At 36.8% G+C, this 7,834-nt stretch overlaps 1 long non-coding RNA gene across 1 annotated transcript; it reads right to left on the reverse strand.

Annotated features, from left to right (window-relative positions):
- Positions 1 to 68: 68 nt before the first annotated feature.
- Positions 69 to 6,486, reverse strand: LOC113489923. Its single transcript, XR_003400109.1, has 3 exons — positions 6,408 to 6,486; positions 1,756 to 1,962; positions 69 to 1,674 (listed from the first exon to the last, which is right to left on the reverse strand). It is a non-coding gene; the product is annotated as an uncharacterized LOC113489923 (long non-coding RNA).
- Positions 6,487 to 7,834: the final 1,348 nt, after the last annotated feature.

Below are 7,834 nucleotides of genomic sequence, written 5' to 3' on the forward strand. Positions count from 1 at the left end.
CCCTTAAGAGACAGTCCCTTCCCTTCCCTTCCCTTCCCTTCCCTTCCCTTCCCTTCCCTTCCTTTTTTTGTAGTATTGTCTCCAGTTATTTTTCATTCACCTGTGTTGGTTATTATTATTGGGTTTAATACTTATATTATGGAAATATTACTGAATGAAGGCAATCCCCAAACTGTACAAATTACATTAAGAGCTATTAGTAGTCTGAGCTACATTAAGAAAAAAAAGAACAATCCCCCCCCAAAAAAAGCACTTATGTCAGTCCAGCTGTGAAGATGTCATTAAAAGAAATACAGAAACAGGGTTACTGTTATGCAACTAGACAGAAACCTCATCCTTCCACAATGCTGTAGGCAATATTTCCAATCACAGAGCATCAGCCTGTGATGAGTCTCACACCTACAACACCAAAGCTTTGATCCCCACCACTTGAGTTAACTCTGATAATGGGAAACAACAATAGACCCTAATCTTCAAGTTGAGTAGTCATAGTCATTAAAGTATGGTCCTCACTTGCACCTCACAGAGCCATTCAGTGTGCAAAAATATTTGTAAGATTTTTCTCAAACCCCATTAAATATTTATATTTCAAGGATTATTAACAATGTGTCCAGAGATCTCTGAAGTTTCAGCTACACTACATCTATAAATGAATCTGGGGAGCCAATTAAATGCAGTTACCCTAACAAGATTACAATATTGTAAAAAGCTGCAGTCCTTTTGACATATTACTCTTACTGGTATAAAACCTGGAATGACACAGTTAAGATCAAATCAGGGGATAGATATTATCTGTGTTGTCAACAGAAGTCTGTTGTAGAACAATTAAGGTATTTCATTCATACTTGGCGATACAGTTAAATATGGGCAGGGAACATTTATGGCATATATTTTATTTTAGTCTTCATTTATTTTAGACTTCAAGGGACTTTAAAAGCATTTCATCACCAAGTCTAACAGCAGGCTTGAGTTATCAAGATTAATCTCTCATTTCAAGTTCAGTTAAGAACAAGCATAAGCTTGTCTTCAAATTTATTTATTCCTAATATCATTGCCTGGAGATGTACCTAGGCACAGACCAGATATGAGCTATCACCCCTGTGTTGGTGGGGCACAGACTTGTGTGGTGTTCTTATGTGGCATTCAACTGCCTCATCCTTCTCAGCATACATTAAGCTAAATCCCAGCTGACTTGCAGATCTCCAGGTTTTTTTCTTCCTGTGTACAGCAAAGACATCCTACACTGGAGTTACCTGTCTTTTTGTATCTACAAAGTACATGCACAATGTACTCCGCTTGAGTAAGTTCCATGGGTAACAGAGAGAGAAAAGAAATTGACTCTTCTAGTTTGCTGTACATCTGATATATTTAAATATCTTCTTAAAAATAGGTGTGGTATATAAATTGTCTTTAAAGGGAACAAAGGGTAACTAACTCAAATGTCATTGTATATGCTGTAAAAGTTTACATTTAATTTGAAGAATCCTGACCTTTATGTCATTTGTGATAAGGTTTGTTTTCCCTGTTCTGTGTGCTCAAAAGCTTAGCCCTAGCCCTAGCAACAAAAGTTTTTTTTACCTCCATTTCTTTTGGGGGCCAAGAAGTTTAGCTGCTCATTGTTACTGTGTGTGTCTTGCTGGGAGGTGGCATTTCTTTTACAGATCTGCGTAACATCTGGAATTGAAATTTATTAGAAGTTGTTTGTTTGTTTGTGTTTTTTTTCCTTTAGTTCTTTCCACCCTCAACCTCTTTTACCTTACTTTTCTTGCCTTCCTTTCATGGTCAAAGGTAAGCATAAATCTATCCTTGTCATGCATGACAAGATTTCATTTTTTACTCTGCAGGTGGTAAGGATGGAAGTTGAAATGATGATACAGATCCTCTTCACCTCAGTCAGGAGCAGGCTGTCTGCAATCCACACATTCAACATTTCTTTCTTCATACTTATTTTGTGAGCAAGTGCTGCATTAGCAGAAAGAATCAGAGGGACAAAAAAAGTACAAATTATTTCTCTTCCAGTGACTCTAAGTCATCATGGAGATCTTTTTGTGCTGGACTATTCACACATGGTTGAGTTAAATATAGATATCAGTTACAGCTGTTAACAGAATTTATTTACATATAGAGTGTATATAAAAAGTAGTTTATAAAAAGGGTAAGGATTGTTAAGTGATATAAAGCAGAGAGATTGTATTTAAGAACCTGCAGTGAACATTGTCTGTTTTAGAAGGCTTTTATCAATTTCATAAACTGAAAGATAATGTTATGATCTGGTGATTTGGATACTTTTAGTCTTTGACATGTAGCAATTCTCTGGCAGCCATTCTTCATGCACATACACAACAGGAATGCTAATATAAACAGATTGGAAACTAGTTGTAGGACCAAAACACCTGTTCTATGTTTTATAGACTTTAAGCTATTTGTGCAAATGCTGATAAAAAGAAAAGAGGACTTCTACAGGGAAACTGATGTACTGATGAACTTTAGGCCTGGATTCATTGTAGCTGCTTTTCTGGAAGCCTGTAGTCTACACTGTCCCTAGGAAATACTTATCTCTTGCTACTGACCACAGCATGAGACTAAGGCATCTCTGATCCTTATTTCATCCTTTTAGTTTAGTATTTGAAAATGGACAAAAATGAACTAGTTTGCATTGAGATCTATGTGGACTTTGAGTTACAGACAGGAGTTTTGTGATTTGAGCCACAAAGCCTAGCTCCCTTTCTGTTTCTATGCTGAAAAAATACTCCATACAACTCAGAAAGCATGCCTACAGGAGATGAAAACAAGTTAGTAATTCATTGTCTTGCTGTTCCAGTTTAACAGACAGACTGGATTAAAAAAAAAAAAAAAAAAAAGAGCTGGTTGCTTATAACTCTAGTCCTTATGCCCACTAGGAAATTAAATACTAGGGACACTGGCTGTTTGTGCCAGTTAGTTTCAGTGCCATAAAAAGGATTTGTCTCATTCATCTGCTAGTATAAACATTGTGTCAGCTGATCATTTAGTGTCTTGAGTGAAAAGTTAGTATATCTTTCCACCTGTTCCACTGCAAACCAGACATGCCATAACTGAAAAACACACAGCTCTTTTCCTTCTCCTATTTCTTCAAAGTTAAAAAAAGACCAAGACAAAACCAAAAACAAAAAAAAAACCCACAACCCTACCCCTGAGAACATGCAGGCTACTTTCTTTTCCTCATCGGCTTGCAGATTTTTTAAGGGACAAATGTAAATTCAAATCGTATTCGATGTCAGGCCCCTTGGTTATGGAGAAGAGCAGCTTACATAAAATCCTGACTTTAACAATCTTGGAAGGCCTTACAAACCACTGAAGACCTGTTAGTTTTGAGACTGTATGTATCTTGGTTAACCTTGGTCTGTAAATTAAGGATAATTACCTCCTGCTATTCCGACCTCTCCCGTGTCTGCAGATACCTGGAACCTGAGACTGACACATACAAAAGTATTGCAAGGCCAAATTAAGAGACACAAGCACAAAGCAAACAACTTGAGGAGGGAGGAGGCAGAGCAATGGAAGTAAAAACAAACAAAAAAATATCCATCATGAACGATGGAAAAAGTCTGTCATTATTACTTTAGAAGTGCAGAATTTGAAGACACGTTGTTATTAAAGCAGCATAAAGAGAATGAAGAGGCTGAATTTGTAAAATTAGTTTAGAAGTATAAAGGAATATATATAATATATATATTACTATATATATTATATTTTATATAAAATCTGTATATAAAATGATATGGAACAAATATATGCAGAAAAATTAAAGGTGAGTCAAGTACTTTGCAGCATATCACCTTTCCATTGAACCATCCTAAGCTCTTCTTTGCGTCTCATGTTTGTTTAGAGTAAAATTCACTCTCCAAGTGAAAGGTGACTCTGAGCCCTCCTTACCAGTAAGTTTACCACAGAGCAGAGAGAGAAACTTGAGTTGTGAAAAGGGCTGAAGGCTGAGCAGTACCAGACATTGCTTCCTTACTTTTGCTGCCCTCTTCCATCCATGGCATGCAAAAACTGAGCTGAATATGTAAAATAAAGGTGTGGGATTCAGCGTGACGTTTGTACCAGCTCCTGAATGGGAATGGGCAGCATTTATTTCTGTCCTACACCCATTTCCTCTCAGCTTAGTAAAACTTGGATAACTATTCTGTGTCAGTGAGGGATTTCACTGGCAGCATGTAAGACATTTGCTATACAATAAACTGTGCACTTCTCAGACTGCCACTAATATTTAACTTATGCCTTCAAAACACTGATGACATTGTGAAACTAACAATAGGTCTCATATGGACAAGTTGTGTGTCACATGTTAAATGGAAATATTGTCCGAAGAAAATTAAACAGTGTATAAGAAACTATCTTGTCTAATAAAATCTTAGATCACATTAAAAAATAGTATTTAAAAAACATACAAAAAAACCAATCAAGCAAGACACACACACACACCCCCCCAAAACCCAGTCCAAAGTCTCAGAGGAGTATATTTCTGACAAATTGCTGTTAATTTTTCAGTAGAATTTCCATTTTGTGTTTCAGCCAGAACTTAAAGTTTTTGCCCTATCCAAATCTATAACTCACAAAGTGGTTCTTTCAATAGAATCATAGAATCGTTTTGGTTGGAAGGGACCTTAAAGATCACAACTTTTTGCTCTTGACTTTCACAACTTCTCTGAGAAACCTGTTCCACCCCCATCTTGAAAAAAGTCTTTTTATGTGTAATCTAAATCTAATACCTTTCAGTTTAATACTGTTGCCCCTTGTCCTGTCAATAAAGGCCCTGGTAAAAAGTCTCTCTGTCTTTCTTATAAGCCCCCTTCATATACTGAAAAGCCACAATAAGTTCTCCTCAGAGACTTCTCCAGATTGAAAAAAACCCCAAACTGTCGGCCATTCTTTATAGGAGAGGTGTTCCAGCCCTCTGGTCAATTTCATGTCTCTCCTCTGGACTCACTATAACAAGTCCATGTGCTTCTTTTACAGAGGAGCCCTAACTGAAGCCAGTACTCAGAGGGGGGGGGGGGTCTCATGAGAACAGTGTATAGGGGGACAATCACCTCCCTTGACCTGCTGCCCATGCTTCTTTTTAAGTATACCAGGATACAATGGCTTTCCAGGCTGCAAGGGCACATTTCTTGCTCATATCCAATTTTTTATCTGCCTTTATCTGGAAGTTATTCTCCACAAGGCTGCTCACAATTAATTCATCCCCCAGTCTGTATTTTATTGGGGATTGTACCAACCCAGGTGCAGGACCTTGTACTTGGCCTCGTTGAACTACATGAGGTTCATGAAGCCAGTCAAGGTCTGTCTGGACGGTAAACCTTTACTCAAGTGAATCAACTGCACCAGTCGACTTGGTCTCATCTGCAAACATCACTGCGCATTCTGTTTATGAAGGTATTAAATACTACTGGTCCAAGTATAGACACTTTAATTTTGTTTGAAGAGTGTCTGCATGCATGTGTGTGTTCATGTGTGCCCATGTGTATTTGTGTGTATGCTACGACTTCATTTCTGTGAACAGACTGAAGAAAACAATGGAGTTCTGGGAAAGAAGTTTCCTAGAAATGAGAAATAATTCCTGATGTCTTAATTCTTTCAGAGAACCAGCTCATCCATGGAGCAGAAAAGCATGAAGACCTTGCCATTTTTTCTGTTTATCTGAACTTGTCAACTTCTGTCTCTGTTGGGTGTTTTTTGCAATTCTCCGAACTATACCATATAACTTAAACCAGGGAAGAGGTAAGGTAGACCAGGGAGAAAGGTAAACCAGTATTATGCTGAGGAGAAATGTAGAAAAGGGGAGGAGGGAAGGAAAGAGAGAGTGATTGCTGGCTCTGTATACCAGCTGAACAGCTGTAATGTGTTAGCAGTTATTGTGTATTTGCACTTGTTCAAGGAATTTTTACAAAGGCAAAATTAACAGAGGTAGAAGAAAAGATTTGTCTTAGGTATGAGCTGCAGAGCTTGACAAGTGAGACAATTATGAGTTTGGATGACAGTGTAAGCCTGATTTTCCCAACAGGAAAATAAAAAGAAAAAAGGAACCAACTCCAGGAAAAAAAAAAACAAACAAAAAAAACCCACCAAACTTCTTCTAAAAAGGACCAGATTTATCTATCTCTTTTTATTTAAATAGGTAATTAAGTCAGACATTTTAACCCTACCAAACTTCACTTAAATACTGATTTTTGAAAAAAAAAAAAAAAAAAAAAAAAAAATCTGAGGTATGTACAATAGATTATTTTTAAAAAGTAATTATTGTTATCATTGTTATCATAACCAGGAATTAGATAACAATTACACCTGATGTCATAAACTGATATGAGTAAAACAAATTACCTCAATCTTAAATTCACAGAGAGAAGTAATCTGAAAGCATGTACCTTAGATACTACGCTGTTGATCTCAACAAGAAATCAGAGAGGCAGTGCTCTTAAGGGGTTTGAGATCTGACTCTGCATCTGTGGAGACATTACACAAACAACAAGCACATACATGAAACAGATTTCTAAAATACACAGTACTGGCATATATAAATGCACATGATGTTTTTGAAATTAGTACTGTAAACAGGTTGATGGTAGGGCACTTTAGTTTTTTTACACAAATGTTTTAGTATTTTATCCTTTAAACATCAAGCACAAGAATAATCCTTGAAAAAAACAAGGCTGTGAAAGTTGCTAGTCAAGCAGTCAAAAATTCTAGAATTTAGGATGCCATAATTAAATGGTTAATTGATGCAAATGAAGCTGCTTACACGATCACGTGCTATTTTTTATGTGCAACCTTTGCTTATTCACTTGTCACTACTTTCTACTTTAGCAACATGGGAAGACAGACCGGAAGCAACTTCCTGAGTAAAGACAGACAGTCTTCTGCCCTATACACAACATATGGTATAATTATATGCATAACTTTACTGATTTCCTCACTGAAAAAGGCTGTTTTTCCCCACAAACCTCACTAGAAGTCTATTCTGAAATCTCACTGCTCTAGCAATTTGTACTCTTCTCCATTTTCTTTTCAGTTTAAATTTGTCTATGACCAACATATCCTATTTATTCTTATGCCAATGCTGGTGCTAGATTAAATAGCTCATGTCTCTCCTTGGTGAATTCTCCCTTCATTTATTTATAGACAACCATCATATCCTTCTAAGTCTTCATTTTTCTTGGGTAAACAAACCTTGTTTTCTCATGTCCCCTCCTATGACAGGCTTTCTGTCGTTTTGATCACTGTAATAGACCTGCTCCACACTTGGATCAGCTTCAGCTCATTTTCCTTCACAAGTCCTGTCTTACAATCTCTAATTACTCTTATAGCCCTTGAGATGGTTATTCACATTCTTATTTTTTCAATCCATCTCTACCTATTGCCACTATTCCTCTCCCACCCTAATACTTACACTAAGGAGACAAATTCTTCCTTTTTTCAAACCATATAGCTTGAACGAATTCCAGAGTTGCTCTTCATTCAAGTTCTTGATATCCTCAGTCCAGCTAGCTTCCCCTCATTCATCAGAAACTGTCCTTTAGAAATCGAGATCCTTTGTTACTGATCTCAGTTCATTTAGCTTCTTATTTAACATCAGTTGAATCAGCTGGCATTCAGATGATCCAAGTTTCATTACTTTTGTCACCAGCACATTTAAAATACTCTGATTTCTTACAAAATAAATACCTTTACAACTCTTCCAAAACAAGGAAAACCTCAGGACTGTCTGAATATAGCTGACTCAAACCAGAACAAAGTTTAATCATAATATCCCAATGAGGTGACATATGATTAAGAGAAAGCATTTTTGATCCAC

The sequence above is a fragment of the Athene cunicularia genome (assembly GCF_003259725.1).
Source record: "Athene cunicularia isolate RWA chromosome Z unlocalized genomic scaffold, athCun1 chrZ_part1, whole genome shotgun sequence".
Taxonomy (NCBI): domain Eukaryota; kingdom Metazoa; phylum Chordata; class Aves; order Strigiformes; family Strigidae; genus Athene; species Athene cunicularia.